This window comes from Hemibagrus wyckioides, unplaced genomic scaffold (genome assembly GCF_019097595.1).
Source record: "Hemibagrus wyckioides isolate EC202008001 unplaced genomic scaffold, SWU_Hwy_1.0 Contig4, whole genome shotgun sequence".
Classification (NCBI taxonomy): domain Eukaryota; kingdom Metazoa; phylum Chordata; class Actinopteri; order Siluriformes; family Bagridae; genus Hemibagrus; species Hemibagrus wyckioides.
Genome location: NW_026690802.1, coordinates 514,961 through 534,725, shown reverse-complemented (window position 1 = coordinate 534,725; position 19,765 = coordinate 514,961). Strand labels below are relative to the sequence as shown.

The following is a 19,765-nucleotide window of genomic DNA, read 5'->3' as shown; positions in this document are numbered from 1 at the left end:
ATGGCAAGGGTTAAATATTTGTGCAGTATGAATGATAGAAGAACAGGCAGAGCCTATATTACAGAAGGTGCTCTTGTACTTGTCAGACCATAAGATAACCAAGTTCGCCATCTTGTGTTCATCAAGAAACATATCTTTCTTTTCCTCTATTTATGCTTTTTATATTCTTGAGTCTACTAAACTTTCCCTAGGTTCTACCTAGCTATAACCTTGCCATTTTAAAAAACATGTCCCCACCAAGAGATGTCAGAGTGACCATTTTAGCAATTATAAAGGAAACCCAGCAAATCTGTACACTCTATAGATTACACTGAGCACCTGCTTAGATACAGAACTGCTCTGAACAGCAGCTGGTCAGCGTATTTCTCTAATATCAATAATGCCAGCTGTAATAATTGATTTATTTTGAAGATGAGAGCCCGAGCTGCTTCTTTATATTTTCTGTAGTGTAGTGGTTATCACGTTTGCCTAACACGCGAAAGGCCCCCGGTTCAAAACCGGGCAGAAACAACCCAAGGCTTTTGAGCTTTGCTTCAGTATGCGTCCACTCGTCCTAATCGGCACCCTGAAGGCGACTGGAGCAGTTTCTCCACAATGGGATGCCTAGTTTGAAATGCGCTTTAGTGCTTAGAAAATGAACAAGTGTCTACTTCAAATCAAGCAGCGCGTAGGGGCTTTTGCTGCAGGCCGCAAGCCATCACTTACACCGCAATTGTAAATCGGAAAGAGCTCTCACCAAAGAACTCTGGCCAAAGCCTGTCAAATGCAACTGGTGGACTTTGCCGTTCCGTTTTGACTTTCGAGACCGGGCAGAAACAAGCCTTGAGCTTTGCTCCAGTAAGAGCCCACTTGTCCTAATCAGGACAAGACTAGAGCAGTTTCTCCACTATGTGGTGCCTAGCTTCAAATGGGCTTTAGTGCATGAACAAGTGTTTGCTTGTTCGAGTCGAGCAACAAGTAGGGCTTTTTTTTTTTGGCCTCAGGCAGCAAGCAACCACTTAGAACACAAGTGGAAATCACTTGTGGAAAGACCTCTCACAAGCAGAGAAGCCTTCGTCACACTCTTGCCAAAGCCTGCTAAACGCAGCTGGCGGACTTTTCTGTTCCGTTTGCCTTTTCAAGGGCGGTCCTCGTACATTTGCCACGCTCCAACATGCGGCTTAAAGGTCGTGTGTTGGCCGGGAATCGAACCAACGCCTGGGGCCGTGCACTCATTACTCGGTTGAAGGAACGCTTAAGCCTTTGCATTGATCGATTATTTATTTATTTACTTACTTTGCGGTTCCCCCGCCGAAAGGAAACGCTTTCCTTCGCTTCTGTTTCTGTAGTGTAGTGGTTATCACGTTCGCCTCACACGCGAAAGTTCCCCGGGCCGAAACCGGGCAGAAACATCTTTTGGTGGTCAGGGGCTTGTGCTTTGCATCGAATAAGACTCGAGTTTTGCGCTCTGTAGGACCCGTGCCTTTGGGAACAAGCTGAAACTGAGGTCTGGCCCCACTCCAACATAGTTTCTGTAGCGTGACTGTTTTCACGTTTTCTGCTCATTTGCACTGGCAAACAAAGGTCTTGATATTGTCTTTTTTTTTCTGTTTTCTTTTTTGGTTTAATTGATTTATTTTGAAGATGAGAGCCCGAACAGCTTCTTTGTAGTTTCTGTAGTGTAGTGGTTATCACGTTCTCCTAACCCGCGAAAGGCCCCCGGTTCGAAACCGGGCAGAAACAACCCAAGGCTTTTGAGCTTTGCTTCAGTATGCGTCCACTCGTCCTAATCGGCACCCTGAAGGTGACTGGAGCAGTTTCTCCACAATGTGATGCCTAGTTTGAAATGCGCTTTAGTGCATAGAAAATGAACAAGTGTCTACTTCAAATCAAGCAGCGCGTAGGGGCTTTTGCTGCAGGCCGCAAGCCATCACTTACACCACAATTGGAAATCGGAAAGAGCTCTCACCAAAGAACTCTGGCCAAAGCCTGTCAAATGCAACTGGTGGACATTGCTGTTCCGTTTAGACTTTCGAGACCGGGCAGAAACAAGCCTTGAGCTTTGCTCCAGTAAGAGCCCACTTGTCCTAATCAGGACCCTGAAGGTGACATACTCACAATTTGCTACTTTTTAAAAAACATGTGTTCATTCATATCTAAGAATATTGTATTTTGCAATAATAAAAATGTTTACTCACCCAGTGAAAGCCACAGATACATGAATATAACAGTGAACATGATGACTGGTCTCAGCTGATTGAAAATATTCTTTCTTTACTCTGATATGTTAACATCATAAAGGTTCATGAAGCTCCACCCCAAAGCATCACATGACAGTGTCAGTGATGTTAGTGTTGATTCTTATTGAAACATCCTGGCTTTACATTCATTTGGAACCTGTCCTGAACATGCAGTAAACAAACAATAACAGAATGAAAGATTTTTAATAAGGAGAAATATTTATTCCATTTCATAACATTAATCAATAATTGAATTAGAAAATACTTTGTTGTGTGGATTATAAATAGTGCATCTACTTTGGGACATTTAGGGTTTTTTTTGTTTATTTTGAAGCCTGTTTGTTAAATAGGATTACAAACATTTTGTGGAGTATTTCACTGAGGTGAGGAACAAACCAGCCTCTTTTCTTTCTTGTGTCTATTATTTTTTAATCAATCTCATTTGATTTCTTATTAATATCATTATTCTGCTTAAAAAAATCACCGTCCCAAAAATCAATCATCCCATAACCTTGTACTCCAGTACATGTTAATTCTGAACTAATGCATGTACTAATCTCAAACTAATAAAGAGCTAACCTTAACTATGCTGTGAGTTTTATAAATTCATGTGGGAATAATACCACCTCACATACATTTCACACACACACACACATATATATCATGGATATTTCCTTGCTAGACCACCAGAGGGCAGCACTGAACATTAGAGTTGAACTCTATTTTGGTTCTATGTTCATTTCCCCTGTTCAGTTGGTTCACCTGTTTAGTGTTATGTGAGTAGTGACACAGGAATTAGCTTCCCGAGTTAAGCTCCTTTGCTGTACCTTGTAATTGCCTAGCTTCTGTTTGACGCACGTTTGTTTGCCTAGCCTAACCTAGCCTAGCCTAGCCTAAACTAGCTTAGCATAGCCTAGCCTAGTTTATTTCCGAATCAGGTTTTGGTTTGCTTTATTTTACTGCAGTTTCTGCTTCTATGTAGTAGTTTATTCAGCAGAATAAAAGACAAATTCAAAGTTATCAAAATGAAATGTTTTAAAATGTCTGTGTATTGATAAATCCTTTATTATAAGAAGAGGAATTGTGGGATCTTTTGATTCTGTTCGCCAAAAAGATTCGCTTAAATTCATTTACTGATGTTCTCAGTGACTCTTCATAAGTTACATCATTACACCAGTTGGTGTTTCAGTCTGTCAATACATTCATTTAAAAAAAAAAGGTTTCAGGAGACAAGTCTTAGTATTATAATTGATTCGAATTGGCATGTCGACTTTTAAGAGGTCTGATAAAGTTATTTTCAAGAAAGCCATTTCAGGCAGTGAGAGAGGATCGAGCGATACAAATGTAATTTGGAAAAAAATACACATTTTTATGTTAGTGTATTAAATAGTTTTAATACAATAATTTAGCCATCTAGCCAATGTAGCCATCAGTCATTTCAGAATAACAGTCTCTGTTTCTTTCCTGACAATGTTGGCATCTTCATCCTTTGGTCCAATTTTATCTGCAAAACTGCCTGGTGTAAGAAGAACATAAAGAAATATATCAGTGAAGTATTTTTTGCAAATCATATAATAAAAAATAAAAAAATGACTAGGTTAATACAAATGGTAATTAATCAATATAATTTATAAACAGATTAAATATCATTGTAATAATTATTATAACAGATGAAAAATAAATGACCTGTAACTAGAGTGAGAATCAGTGGTATGTATCTCACTATGTACAGTAAGTTGTATAGTTGATCCATTTCTGAACACAGCTCTGTGAGGATTCTGTATAATAGTGCTGTATGTGCTGAACTTTACACGTCTCTAGAAGGACACACCCAGGAAGTGATGTTGTATTTTTCAGATTCCCTCTAAAATAATCCAAATAAATCAAATATAGCATTAATATTCTAAATTTAATGGTACAAGAATGTCCAGAACAGAGCATTTACTGGGTTTCTGATCCACAGTGTCCACTGGTTCCATGCAATAATAACCAGTTACACAACAAACTAGCTGTTTGGTTAAATGATGGTTAATGATACAGGTTGATGATGAAGTGAATGTAAAAGTGTAAATATCTCCATCTTGTGAGAAAAGCATGGCTCTTAAGTTGGTAAAAGGAAAAGAAGAGTAAAGCTCAGTGTAATCACTGCTTGACTCGTATGAACATTTTAGAATAACAGAGTCTGTTTCTTTTCTGACAATGTTGGCATCTTCATCGGTCAGCCCAATTTAATCTGCTAAACTGCCCATTATAAAGAAGAATATAAATAAACTATTTAGTAGAATAACAAGTAAACTCTATGTCACAATTGTTTACTGTGAAAAGTAGCTTCCATCATCTCAGAGAATGTGAGCAGGTTGTGTGGTGCTCTAGTTCTAGACCCACAATAAGATAAGTGACTGCGCCATCTTGTGTTCACTGAAGAGAAAAACCTTAACACACTAATAAATAGTTTTATAATTTAGCAATTTAAAATTTCTCTCTCTCTCTCTCTCTCTCTCTCTCTCTCTCTCACATACACACACACACACACATTTTCATGAAAAAAAGGGATTTAAAGGTCAGACACACATCAGCAGGTAAAAGATAGTGTAGTGTGTGAACATTATCTGTGAGTGAGCATGTAGTGAACACACCCCTATTACACCAATAAACTTATCACATGCAATTACAATTGTGTAGTATGAAAGGTTCAGTGACAACAGCCTATGCAGGATTATAAAGTAAATAAAAGATTTAAACATCGCTTGGTGAAATATATTTATGGCTTGTTAAAGTTGGGCTGTCAAAATACATAATACTTAAAATAAGTAATTGTTCTTTATTATAACAATGACACAACACCACACTACAAGAACACACTTTAAGCAGAAGGATTTTAACAGTGTGATAGCACAGTGACACAGCAGGTCGTGTTGCTGCATCACAGCTTCAGGATCCCCAGTTTGATGATGAGTTCAGGTTACTGTCAGTTTGTGTGCAGTTTTGCATCACCTCCAAAATACATGACAGTAGTAAATTTACTAATAAATTCACTATGTGTAAATAAGTATGTGAAAGGGTTTGTGTATGGAGCTCTGCAAAGGACTGACATCCCATTCAGGGTGTTTCCTACCTCATGTGTGGGACAGACTCCATATCAACCATGACCCTGATCAGTAGAGAGAAAGAGAGAATCCCCCAAAAGGACATGTAACTTTCTCTAAAGCACTGGCAAAACTTCTTTCAATATAACAAAACTTTGTGAAAGTTTTTGTACAGTGCAGCTGGATTTCCTGTCACTGTGGGCTGCAGAGCACAGTAGTATAGAGCAGAGTCTGATACAGCAGCAGAGGAGATGATCAGATCCACTTTCTTACTCGTTTTATCTGGTTTTATGGACAATCGTGGATGAGGTGGTTGAGCCTCAGTGACATAACTACCGCTTTTATCAGTTAGCAGCAGAAACTCAGGTCTTGATCCAGGTTTTTGTTGATACCAGTGGAGTCTGTCAACTGATCCAGTATATGTGCAGGACAGTGAGATGTTGCTGCCTTCCATTGAAAATACATTGGTTTGATCTGGTTTAATGTTATTGTCAGCAGCCTCTGCTATAAAAACATTACAACAATATTGTGATATTTTAATCATAAATGACACATTTCACATGGAAAATTGTGTCTTCTTAATTAGTAAAAATAATATTTTGTGTGCAGTGTATATGACTTACCAACATCAGCAAGAGTGAAAAACACCACGAAGAGGAACAACATTGTTTTCCTGAGTGTTTAGTTCAATCCTCTAGCTTTAGAAATGAATGTCAGTGTTACTATTTGATGTACATCTCCACCTCTAGCTCCACCTACTTGTATTTATGCATATTCATGACAACTGTTCTATACTCAATATTTTGACATTATGAGTTTGGATCGCTCTCTCTCTCTATCTCTCTCTCTCTCTCTCTCTCTCTCTATCTCTCTTTCTCATTAATAAAATAAGAATATTTTAATGGAGATTGCCACAGATTGCCTTGTTTTTTTTTTTCCCACAAGGATGTTGAAAGCAGTCATAAAACTCAACTCTACTGAATTGGTCATAAAGAAAGTCCTACATTGTGTCCTATCAGGGGAGTAAACACACAATATGACCTTAAATTTACTTAAATGCTTGATTATTAATCACAAGATAATATTTGAAACCAAAATACTTTCATAAAATGATTCTATGACAAAACAGTAGAAAAAATCAGTGCACTAATGAATGAGATCTAGTCAACCTTGAATGAGGAACCTATCCTAAGCACACAGTAAACAAATACTGACAGCATATCATTTTTAATAATAAAAACAATCAATCTATTCTATAAACATTAAATCATCATTAAATTACTATATATTGTGGTTGAAAAAAATAATATACACACATTGGGGCATTGTTTGTGTGCTTATTTGTTTGTTGTGATCATAAATAGGACAGTTTGGAGGGTATTTCACTGAGGTAATGAACGAACCAGCCTCTTTTCTGTCTTTGTCTATTTTACTTTGTCATGACCCATTTGATTTTAATATAATTGATAAAGCCATCTGCTTAATAAAGCCACTGTGAAAACATTAGGCATCATCAAAAACACTTTGCAGTCCACAAATTAGTATTGATTCACCCCTAATTATTAACAGTAGTACAGATTTATTATCAAATATAATTAGGATCATCTGTGACTTGGGGCCTGAAACAAAAATCTCACTTAGAAGTTTCCTAAACAATCTTGCTTTCTTTTACAGGTTCCACAGATGCAGGGTCTCAGAGGGTAACAGACATATTCCCAAAACCCACAGCAATTAAGTGCTGAAGTATTCAATCAATGTCAAAAACACACTGGGAAATCAAACTAGTGGACATTCTTATTATTCAAGACTCAAGACCAAAGTAAACCTGCACAGAAACATATGTTGAACACGTCAGATCTCAAGCACAATAATCACAGAAATAACTGTTCATCAAAGAATTAGCATTTATTATCATTATTCCTGTAATAGTATAGCATTTTGTGGTATTTCTAACATGTGAACTTTACACTGTCATTTACTAAGCTAGCTAAAGTCAGTGGGCTAAAAGCTGCCACCACTGGCTATGAGAACTGCCCTTAGTGCTGTGGAGACTGAGTGAACATGTGGCAGCACAGTGAGAGTCTGGAGTGGAGCAACCATTTCCATTTCAACTAGAACTTGTGATTTCAAGTGCTATTTTATAATCTGCCAAATAATGAAGAGTGAAGTATTTAGTTCAGTGTTAAATTAAAAATCAGCATCCTAAATTATTTAAATACATATTGTTATTGAACTTTGTGTTACATTTTTATTACATCAGGGGAATAACAAATTCATTTTTTTGATTAAAGATTAACATTTATTTTTAAAGGATTTCTTCTCTGATTGTTCAACCAATAAGCATTACCAACATATGTATGAGGATCATTGTTGAAATTCAAAGCAAATCAACATCAAGGTCTGAGAATTAAGAAAGAAAAGTGTATTTGAATGAAACAGGTAGACATCTCCCCCTGCTGTGAAAAACATGCAGCTTGACTTTTTGTACAGTCTGTTTGAGTTTTGTGTCACTGTGGGCTCCATGGTGCAGTAGTACAGTACAGAGTCTGATACTGCAGCAGGAAAGATCTCCAGATCTACTTTCTTCTCATTTTTACGAACTTTGGTGGATAGTCTTGGGTCATGTTCAGCTTTAGTGACACTATCTGAGGATTTAGGAATTAGCAGCAGAAACTCTGGTTCTGATTGAGGTTTTTGTCGATACCAGTGGAGATAGTAAGCTGAATCATCATATGTGCAGGTCAGTGTGATGTTGCTGCCTTCACTTGAAGATATGATGGTTTGTTCTGGTGTAATGCTGCTGTCAACAGCACCTGCTATAAAACATTACAACAACATAAACATTTCTACTTTCATTGTGTAAATTAATTAATCATGTTTAGGTATCAGCTCATTTCCAGCATTCATCTAAAGTTTGTGTATAATATAAATGTCTTACCAATGTTTTTAACAACTATGAAAATAAAGAAGAGTAACATGACTGTTGTGTCTCTCTTGCAGTAGGTATAAATGGCAGGATCTCTGTGAAACTTTCTAAACTGTATCTTACCACATCTAGCTCCACCCACTTTTACTTAGTAATAATATTTTGTCAGTTCTGGCATTATATATGCTAAATCCATTGTTTAAACAACAAGCAGTGAATGTTCATAATATATTTTATTGCTTGTTTAAGTTTGTTAAGGCTAAATTTTGATAGATTTAGTGATAATATTAAGCAGTTCACTAGAATGAGAAACTCTTTACTAATTGTTTCCATATTGTTTCTGTAGTATAGTAACTGCATTCAATCATATATTCAGATTAATTTTATATATTCTGTAATGCTACATGCTACACAGTGTCATTAATGCCATAGTTATCTGTTTGTGTCTAAAGCCAAATGTCAGTATCTACCCTGAATGAGCCTCCCTAACACACCCATATAAAATGATTCACTATGCTGGTGTAAACAAATACTTGACAAAATGAGTCCCATTTGTTTCTGAAGGTATGAACACCATCTAAATTTGAACAAGTCTTACATCCTCTGTGATAAACAGACTAGCATTAATGTGCTCCTTAATCTCTATCACTAGTGAACCTTTGGGTACCTGCTACACGTTCTTTTTTTTTTTTTTTTTTTTTACAGTGAATCATTTTTGGCATACATTTATGCTGGTATTTTTTATTATGTGCCCATTTTAGAGGGATGCAATACGACAATTCACTGCAGACTTTGGTCCAAGTAAAAGCATGTCTCTTTTGCTCAGTTTGATGAAGGTCCTGCTGTGCTGTTTAGCTGTGAGATGAAGTCGTGTGAAGTCACCAGATTACGTCTACAACCCGATAGCAAGCAGTTGGCTAAGTTCTGAATCATCTATATTTTGTTATAATTTGCATAAAATAATACACACACTAGTGAGCTACAGCAGCTAGTTAGTCAAGTAGATAAGTAGCACCTTGACATAGCTTCAGCATCCCTGCTTTGATTCTGAGCCACAGATTACTCACTATGTGGAGTTTTGGATGTTCTCTCCATGGCCACAAGACATGCCAATAGCTGATATATCTAGATTGCCCCTAGGTGTGAATGAGTGTTTTAGCATGGTGTCCTGTAAGAGGCTTCAATCCAAGGACCCACCCTACTCCCAGCATTCCTGGGATAGGCTCAAGGTTGGAGCTTTGATTTTCAGAGGTTATTTGGTGAAATACACCATGGGATTTGCACCTCCTTGGACCTCTCAAGAAACAAGCTTCCAAATGAGAACCAAGCAGCCGGCACTCCAAGTTTCCATTAGTTTTGTCCCACTCAGTCTATTCCATGTAACATGTTAACAGTATAGGAAGGGCTCATCACTTTTCAGTTGACGACTATTGTAATAATTTCACTAACTCCATTCGTTTGGAAAGGAGACATCAACAAGCAGTGTTCTTGGGGATGTGCCCAAAGAACAGAAAGGAACGAAAGGAAGCCAATATTAAGTGGCAGGAACTTAGTTCATTTCATGAAAATAGTCAACATTAACTAAATACAAATTAATTTCTTTTCATTAAGTAGCACTGGTTTCAGTAGAAATAAAAATACTTACACAAATAGTGACAATGTGCAAAGCTTCATGTACATGTACATTCTCAGTACTTTTTCCACACCTGTGATATGGTATATTCCAGTGGTGGGCTGTGAATTTCACACCTAGGCCTTCACTGGTGTCCTTCCTGAATTACTCCACCTCTATACCATCATTATGACGCCACGACAATAGATACTAATCAACCATTAAATAGCAAAGTATATATTCTCTGATTATCCAATCAAAGGACGGGAAATTGCTGACATAATCGTATGCCTGCTAGATGGACCCAATGACGCCAACTCGAAATCTGATTGGTTAATTTAACAGTTTCATTGCCATTTATTTTAAGCTATGGGCGCCTGCACTATTGATTCTGAAGGCCTTAAGGCAGATTTCTTTCACCCTGGCAACACATGATGTCAGCCACTGGCTGAAATATGATTGGATAAATACTCTTATCATAAATATACACTACTGGAAGCAGCGCAACCAAGAGAAAAGCTATGAAGTTTAGAGAATAGACAACTGTGAATAATTTAATACACATTCATGGAAAAATATATTAAATATATTAAAATGCAAGTCAGTGATTCAGATCACTGCTGTTTAGGCCAGCAGAGAAGGCCTTGCTGGCACTGATAACCCACCACTGGTGTATTCCCTCCTTATGCCTAGTGTGTCCATGATAGATTCTGGAGCCTTTATTTAGGAAGATCAGTGAATGAACCCATTGTGGAATTCATGTAATGATACACATGAAAATACATATTGTAATTAGTCATATTAACATGTTTGTGTTACAGCCTGGGAATTATGTTCTGTTGGCAAAATTTCCCATCTTCTGTTTAGTTCAGTAAAACATTTTAAAACTTTATCTACTGCCATCTGTACAGAGTGTGTAAGCTCTTCTCTCTGGCAATACAGGTCAATCACAGACATAATTAAACTGAACAAAGTGTGACATTTATTGAATGAGAAATGCAGCATAACCAGTTTTTAGACATCTTTAGGCAGACTGACTGCATTTACTGTCATGGACTGCTGGACAGTTCCCTGTCAGGACACCAGAGGGCGGTCTGGCAGGGTTTAATTTTGTTCCCATGTGTTTTTGTTAACGTTGTATGCACCCTACCGCCCCACCGCTGCACACCTGTTCCTTACTTTTCAATGACTTTATCAGTACCTACTGCTTCTGATTCAGTATCTTCTGCTCGGCCACTGATACAGTACGCATTGATCAGTATAAGTGTGTAGTATAAATACAATATTGATATTCTTCATCTGTCATGTTGACATGGTGACCTGCAACTGCAAATCTGTAACAGTCTGCCAGTTAGAGCACCTGAACTTATTTTAATGATATTTATGGCTTTTGTCTGCATTTTGATGACATTTGGAAGTCCAAGACAATGGAGGCACCAGACAAGTGCTTTTTTTAAATAAAAATACATAAGTATCATCATCATCAAGCACTTTGCATAAAATTTACCTCAGGTTTGATTCCCTGACTCCCCTGTCCTCCACAAAACCTTTAAGAGAACAATGGGGGAAAATGCCATTCGGATATTTTCTGCAAGGTTGACAATGTTACTTTGGGACACCTTTGAAAATATTATTCTCCTTCCCTAGATTATACTACACCTCTTAAATTAGACACTTCTGAATGTTGTGAATCCCCAAACAAGTTGTACAATATTGTGCCTCTTAGAATACATGACAAATCCTAATATGTGTTTGTACATATAAATGAATGAAAATTCATTCGAATTAATCATGGGAAAAACTACAATGCAAAAGTACAATGAATTAAATTTTAAACAGTACACACCAGCAACAAGTGACACAGTGTCTCTTTATTTTATTCTCTTTCTTCAGCTGCATATGTTACCACAAATGTCTTTTGTGTCTGTGGTTAACTGATAAGTTGCTAAAGGAAGTATCTTTGATATTAAACGTTGAACTTCAAATGAATTATTTCATAGGTTTTTGTACAGTCTCTCAGTGACTCTGTATCACTGTGCTGCTACTGTAAGAGCACAGTGATAGAGTGCAGAATCTGAGATCTGCAGATCTTTGATAGTGAGTTCAGTAGAGTCTGGGGATGTTTCTGCATTGAATCGAGAGCCAGAGGGGTTGTACTGATCTGAACTTGCTAACTTTGCACCTTTAAGCAGTAAAAACTGTGGTGCACTGTTAGGATATTGTCTGTACCAATAAAGCCGAATGCTACCACTGCTTGATTCATATGAACATCTCAGAGTAACACTGTCTGTTTCCTTCCCCACAATGTTGACATCTTTGTCCTTCGGCCAAATTTTATCAGCAGAACTGCCTGTTGTATTGAAAAATGATTAATAAAAATATAATACAAATATCGAAAAATTCTAAAAAAATTTTTTTGTGTAACACCAAAAACACTGACATTAAAAATAAATGAATTAATTCTATGAATATTAGTTAATTCCATTAATTAATTGATGAACTGATGAAAATTACCTGTAACTAGAGTGAGAATCAGTGGTATGTATCTCACTATGTACAGTAAGTTGTATAGTTGATCCATTTCTGAACACAGCTCTGTGAGGATTCTGTATAATAGTGCTGTATGTGCTGAACTTTACACGTCTCTAGAAGGACACACCCAGGAAGTGATGCAGTTGTAGTGTAGAGTCATTAATATGGCTGTGTTGTATTTTAAGGTTCATCATCTATACCATACTATAAGCCTTTATCTGTTTGTGTGTTTTTTTTAATTATTTGTACATTTATAAATAATTATGATAATTTCCTATGATAAAAATCATAGGAAACTGGATCCAATCTCTCATAAGTAAATTTGCTGTGTCTGTTCCCAAAAGGTAATTAAATTCAGTTCACTTCATTTTCATTCATATCACTTTTAACAATAGACACTGTCTCAATGCAGCTTTACCGAAATACAGAAATTCAGAATAGAAATTACAAAGTTGAAAATTAACTTTACCCCTAATGAGCAACTCTGAGGCAACAGCGGCAAGAAAAAACTCTGTGAGACGATATGAGGAAGACTCAAATGTGAACCCATCCTCATCTGGGTGATACCAGAGAGTGTGATTATGAATAAATTACCTTCTAATTGTATATTATCAAACATTAAAAGCAGCAGAGGAGATGATCAGATCCACTTGTTTAGTTTTATCATCAACTTTAGCAGACAGACGTGGTGGCATAGGGTTTTACCTTTTACCCTCCTTTCTGAAAAGATCAATGATAACTTACCTAATGAAAGCCACAGACACATGAATATAACAGTGAACATGATGAATGGTGTTAGTAAAATGACAATATTCTGAGGTCTTTCTGTACTCTAATATATTAATATTTCAGAGGTTCATGTCTCCACAAAGTGTGACACTCTCCATCCCGCTCCCTGTATTCCAGAGATAGGCTCCAGGTTGGAGCTTTAATTTTCAGAGGTAATTACAGTGGGATTTGAACCTCCTTGGACCTCTGGAGAAACAAGCTTCCAAGCGAGAACCAAGCCAGCAGTGCAAGTTTCCATTAGTTTTATCCCAACCACTCTATTCCATTTAAAACCAGGGCTCGTCCGGGATTTGAACCCGGGACCTCTTGAACCCTAAGCGAGAATCATACCCCTAGACCAACAAGCCAGGTCATCCCCATTACCTTGATGTGTGCCAATGAAGGTTCACTGTACTCTGTAACTGTACGACCTTCTTGCTCATATGGACTGGGGACCGAGTAAATGGAACTCGGTTACACAAAGTCAAGTTAACAATAAAGCGAGAGCTCCTGTGGGATTCAAACCTTTTTGGAATCCAGACGCTAAGTGTGAACCAAGTAAGCAGCTCTTGCCATTGGGCCAAATTATGTCATTTACAGGAGTTGTTACTGTATTCTTAGATTTCTGTTCTTGGTGAACAGGAATGAAACCCGATGTGGTCTTTAGCTGTTGTAGCTCATCTACCTCAAGAATTGATTATGGAGCACTATTTCAGTAGAGCTTATTTATTTCCTGATTGTGTGATGGAAACTGTGTTTTTATTTTCCACAGTTCTTATTCTTAGTTATACATACTTTCAGGTATCCTGTAATTCTCAAAAATATATTAAAGATCCTGCAAAGACACACATGATGAACACATTAAATCTCATGCTCAGTAAAATAAACAAACAAACAAACATAAAATAAAAATAAATCAAATCAGCTGCTTGTCAAAAGAGTTTACAATATGCACATTTTTATTCCTAGAACAGAATCAAATTCCAGCATGTGATCTTTACACTGTCATTAAGTAAATAAACCATCAAACCTGCCACTATTGTTTATGAGAACTGCACTTAATACTGCAGAGGGAGTGAACATGTGGCTTCTTCAAACACACACCTAACTTTTCTATCTGTATTTGGATTCACTTAGAATGTTTTGTCTATTCAATTCAAATAAAGTATTCATATATGGTTATATACATACATTTCTATTGGATCAATAATCAGAATGCTGATGTTATGCATAGCTTCCAGTCTTTTCTTCTTATTGTGATTCTTTAACACTTTCATGTTTGAGGTCTCTGTAGGTTTTTGGACAGTGAAGTTGACTTTCCTGTCACTGTGGGCTGCAAGGCGCAGTAGTACAGTGCAGAGTCTGATACTGAAGCAGGCGAGATCTCCAAATCCACACGCTTCAGACTCTTATGAACTTTAGCAGACAAATGAGGATGAGGAGTATCACCTGTCTGATTCCCTCCCGATTCCGTCAACAGAACGAGGAATTCTGGTGCTGCATTGGAATATTGTCCATACCACTGTAGATTGTTCATAGAAACCGTGTATTTATAATCACAGGAGAGTGTAACTGCTTGCTCCTCTTTACCATAGACAGCAGAAGATGCTGGAGTAATGCTGTCCTGTGTGCTCTCACCTGAAGAGGACATTTATTTCAGAATATTATCATTTTATATTATACAGTATACATACAGTACATGCTTACAATCTAAAACACTCACACATGGAAACATTTCTTTACTAGTTATAAAACATTTAAACATGATATATGGGGATATATAAAATATAAGATTACCTATGAACATGGTAAAAACAGAAATATACAGAAAACCATCATGTTTTAATTTCCTCTGTTCTTCTGAAAGTTTCCTTTTTATGTTACAGTAAATGTCAAGTTTCCTTCTACTCTGTCTTCAGTGAAGCATCTAAGCATTTCTTGTGTACAAAGCCTCAACTGTAGATTCCCTCTGTGTTAACCAATCAGAGTGCAGGATTTGCCACATTATGTAAAATACACACACATGTTCTAAAAAGAATTTAATGAGCAAAAGATTCATATATTTAGTTCCTGTATTTCCTATTTCTATGAACTTAAACCTTTTCTAATCTACAAAATATATTGTTGCAATTACAAACAATTCTTATTGTGAAATTAAATTCTTCAGCAGATTTATAGTACACCCTTAAAGTCTAAACAAAACACCAGAGGTACTGTAGTGATTGATAGGATTTTAAAAAATTCCCCATAAAATTATAACAATATAAAACCCCTAACAAGGTGGTGTTTGAGAGCATGTGCACAAATACATAAGCATCTTGTATTAAGCTCAAGATTCTGCAGTAATTCAAGTGTTTCAGTCGGACTGCACTCCACACACCATGTATCTGTGCTGAAGCTTTGTTCAGGTTTAATGTTCATGGCTACTTTAACACTCCACATGGTTCTGTTGTGTCCAGGTCCAATCAGGTTCAGTTCTAGAGTATTTTCATGTCATGTACTGCCATCTGCAGGAGCTGAATTTAAATAGACATATACATTATTTACATCAAGAACCATCAATATATTTAAAACAAAAGTATTGCTCACCACGCTGGGAATAGTTTACACTTTCAATTCACAGATTCATTTGGAATCATTACAGCATTTCAGCGTATCAGAACACAAGAATAACCCGTCTTTTTCTTTTTTATCTGTATTTCTGACATTAACCTAGACAAAAACAAGTCCTCAGATTCAGCATCCTTAAAGAGACAAATTTGCTGGTGTGCCTGTGATTACTGTCCTTTAATATGACCCAGTTTCAGCACAACATAAGCTCATGGACAGTCTTACATTTGTCTCAAGAATATTCTAATATAAAGTGGAGATCATCTAAGACCAAATGATAAAAAGTTTTCTAGAGCCTGTGGCTGCAAAACAACCGAATCCTCACCCCTCCACCAACATGACACTTGGTATGAGGTGTTTGTTGTGATAACCTCTGTTTGACCTTCACCAAACATGAAACTATGAATAATGATTAACCATCAGTCCAAAAAAATATTGTTCCCAAATTTGTTAAGATGCTCCCATGTTTTTTTGTAGAGAAAGGGCTTCTTAAGTGCTTAAGTGAAGAGTAAGTGCTGTTTCCACAGGTCAGGGTCGTAACACTTAAGACCTGGGAAATGCAACTGTGAATGGATTTTTGCTGATCCATTTAAAATTTGGCAGACATTGTACATCCATTTAACTGAAAATACAAATGTTAATACAAAATTTCCATTTTCATTTCAGTTTCACTCAATCTTGATGAATTTCATTATGATCAATAAAAGGAAAGCAAATTTGACTAACCCTTTCCTTATTCATCCATTTTAACTTCTTGTAACTATACAATGGAATTATGGTCTGGAGTGCTCACATTTTGTTCTGGATCTTAGTTCACATTTGGTAAAGTAACATACATTTATACACACAGGAATAATAAACACATGAAAGAATAAATAAATGTATGAATGGAAAATAAATTACAGGATATATAATTATAGGATATTGTTTGTACCAATAAAGCAGAATGTTATCTCTGCTTCACTTATATGAACATTTCAGAGTAACAGTGTACTGAATAAACAAAAAGTAACCATGTGCCTTTATCATGAATTAACTTGAATGAATCACAGTACCAGATAGGATTTTGCGCATGCGCGGTCAATACGAAATGAACGAATCTCTCCCGAGTCATATTACGGATTCATTCAAAATGAACGAATCTTTCACGGAACCCAATCGGAGCCACGGAGGCCAGCTGTACGCCAACTGCATCCTGTTAAAACGTAAAAAACAAAAAAATCTCTGTAATTCACTTATGGTGTTCTAGATGGCTACTTAATTTACACCTTAACACGAAGCAGGATGTAAGACTAAACATGTCCTGTTCTCCAAAAAAGATGATGTACTGTACATTTCCTCCCGCCGCCCCATCATAAGTGCTTCTTCTCATCACAGTTTCATAATAACACATCTAACATTCTGTCACGTTCCTTACAGTAAAAACAGCTTGAGTAAAATAAAGGAAAGGTTTGTTTACCGGTTAAAAGGTTTGCATTACTCATTACGATATTTATCTTAATGATGCTACCAAGTTAATTATCCAGGCTTGCTAACAGTGTAGATAAACCAGTGTTTTTTTCACCCACACCCAGAAATAGAGGATTTTGATATTTAAAAAAAAGGGAGACGTAAAAATACAACAATTTCTTTTTAACGCCGAAACGTTAATGAACATGTGAGTTTGTAAACTAGTTAAGCTGAGAATAAACAGACAAATATTAGCATTAGTTAGCATTATCTAGCATTAGCATTAGCTTGGGGTAATTCACCGTACATGGTGACTGATTAAAGTCTCAAAAACCTCCTGTCCCAGTCCATCATCCGAAATCTATCTAAATATTATCACGGAATAATTATTAAAACCTTCACCCGAGTTCAGCAAGCTTTACACTCTATATGATATTGTGTAAATGAAATGATTAGCGAGGTTCGCTAGCTAGATAACATACATCTGTAACCAAGTCCTTTGGGGCGCTAACTGGATAATCACTAGTCTAATCATGATTTAGTGTGAAACCAGTACTCAGGGTTGGGAAAAGTGATCTGTTTGATGGGGTAAATATTATAATGTGGAAATAAATTCTCGTTAGCCGAGCTCATCAGCTTGGTTCAGGAGTTTAGCATTAGCACCAGTAGGCAAGTTTGCTAGCAGGCTAACTAAATATTATATTTACATCAACTGACCCAAACAATTGTGTAATAATTACAACAAACAGACAAGCTCTCTCAGTAGATAACATTAATCTATAATTTATTATTTACACTAGCTAGCAAGCTGCCCAATCACAAGACTTAGCATGTTTAAGTTTTAAACAGTAGCCAGGGTTCTTAAAGGTGTCCTACTACTGGGGTAAATATTACATTGTATTGTATATTATGTTATATTATATTGTATATTTATTGTTTATTGTATATTTATTGTAAAATCAGTGTGACATTAAAGGATAAAGATCGTCCTACCGTGAGGGGCTGGAGTGTTGTCAGAAGGAGCTCTTTCTCCCCGCAGGACGCGGGGTAACCATAGTAACCAGTGATTTCCGGATTGGACCTAAGATTTCCAGCCCAGCTACAGCTTAAAACCCGTCCATTTAAAAATGAAATAAAATAAAATAGCAGCCCCAAATGCATACTGTGATAACTAATACATTAACAAACAGAAAACCCAAAACAAATGGGTAAGTGCAAAGGGCACTGTTTAGACACACACACACACACACACACACACACACTGACAGACCCGCAGCACAGGCGATCTCACCCAGTGTCCAGCTCTTCAAGTCCTGCAGAAATCCGCGGAAGTTTTGATAATTTTATGATCATTCCTAAATATCATACATTACATTAGTAATATTGACTGTCAGATACTGAGTCAGGAAGTGGTTATGCCCAAGGCATAAGCGAACTAAGCGGCTGCTTAGGGCCCCGTAGCCACCAGGGGGCCCCCAAGAGTACATGAAATGACATCGTCTTTTTTTGATATCTGTCAATGGACAATGGTTATTATACAAAATGACAATAATAAGTTATAATTAGTCATATTGGTGGCACAGAGGGGCCCCCGAAATAAAATGTTAGGATATTGTTTGTGCAATTAAAGCCAAACACAATGACTGCTTGACTCATAAGAAAGTGTCTGTTTCCTTACTGACAATGTTATCATCTTCATCCTACGGACCGATTTTATCAGATTAACATCATCACCTTCATCTACAAGTGTGAACAGAGTCCTAGCACCTGACCCACAATAAGATAACTCACTAAACCATCTTTTTGCTCTTCTTTTTCATTTTTAAGGTAATTGAAGGTAATTTATTTATTAATGACATTAATAAATAAACTTCTGAACTATAATTAATATTATATAATGTATATACTTAGTATTTTTTGCATTTCTTTGTATAGCCTTCCCATACAGAGTTCCATAGAGTTCCTGGACTAAATCGCTGTTCCAGTTCACTTCAAATATTTTTCCATCTGATTTTATTCAGTAGGGTTAATTAAGTGTAGTGACCAAAGAACAAAACTGGAGCTATGATTGCACTGGTGTTAATTACAATCATACAGGTCTCACAAACAGAATATTGTCTATAGAGAAAAAGAGCTGCAGAGGAACAGAAACTTTTCCTCCAACAATTTTCTTCATCTATTGATCAAGAGGAGAATAAACTGTGCACCTGAGCCTTTCCTCATTAATGTTCAAGAACACGTCTGTTATAAACAATCAGCTAAAAGAACATTCTCACTCTAACTACATTTCACTGGCAATCAGAAACTGATATGTATTTATTTTATAGTTATGTTTGGTTACTTAAAGATGATTGTGATTACATTAAACAGTGTATTCTGGGTGGATGAATTGTTGTCAACAGCCTTTAATATAAATACACCAATTTATTTGAATTTATTGACAACAATTTATTATTAAGCAACTTTTTAAAATACTTGTTCTTTTGGTTTGTAACTTGCAAACTAAAGGACTTAGCAATATCAGCAATAGTGAAGAAAACCAAGTGGGCATAATAACATTGTT

The 19,765-nt window shown here is 36.6% G+C and overlaps 3 non-coding genes and 1 gene segment (V, D, J or C); 3 read left to right on the top strand and 1 right to left on the bottom strand.

The window, feature by feature from the left end:
* The window catches only part of LOC131350525 (T cell receptor alpha variable 34-like), a 35,876-nt gene that overhangs the window by 6,325 nt on the left and 9,786 nt on the right, over positions 1 to 19,765 (bottom strand).
* On the top strand, positions 438 to 510 carry trnav-aac (transfer RNA valine (anticodon AAC)). Its single transcript has one exon. It is a non-coding gene; the product is annotated as a tRNA-Val (tRNA).
* trnav-cac (transfer RNA valine (anticodon CAC)) lies at positions 1,319 to 1,391 on the top strand. The gene has a single exon. It is a non-coding gene; the product is annotated as a tRNA-Val (tRNA).
* Positions 1,650 to 1,722, top strand: trnav-aac (transfer RNA valine (anticodon AAC)). The gene has a single exon. It is a non-coding gene; the product is annotated as a tRNA-Val (tRNA).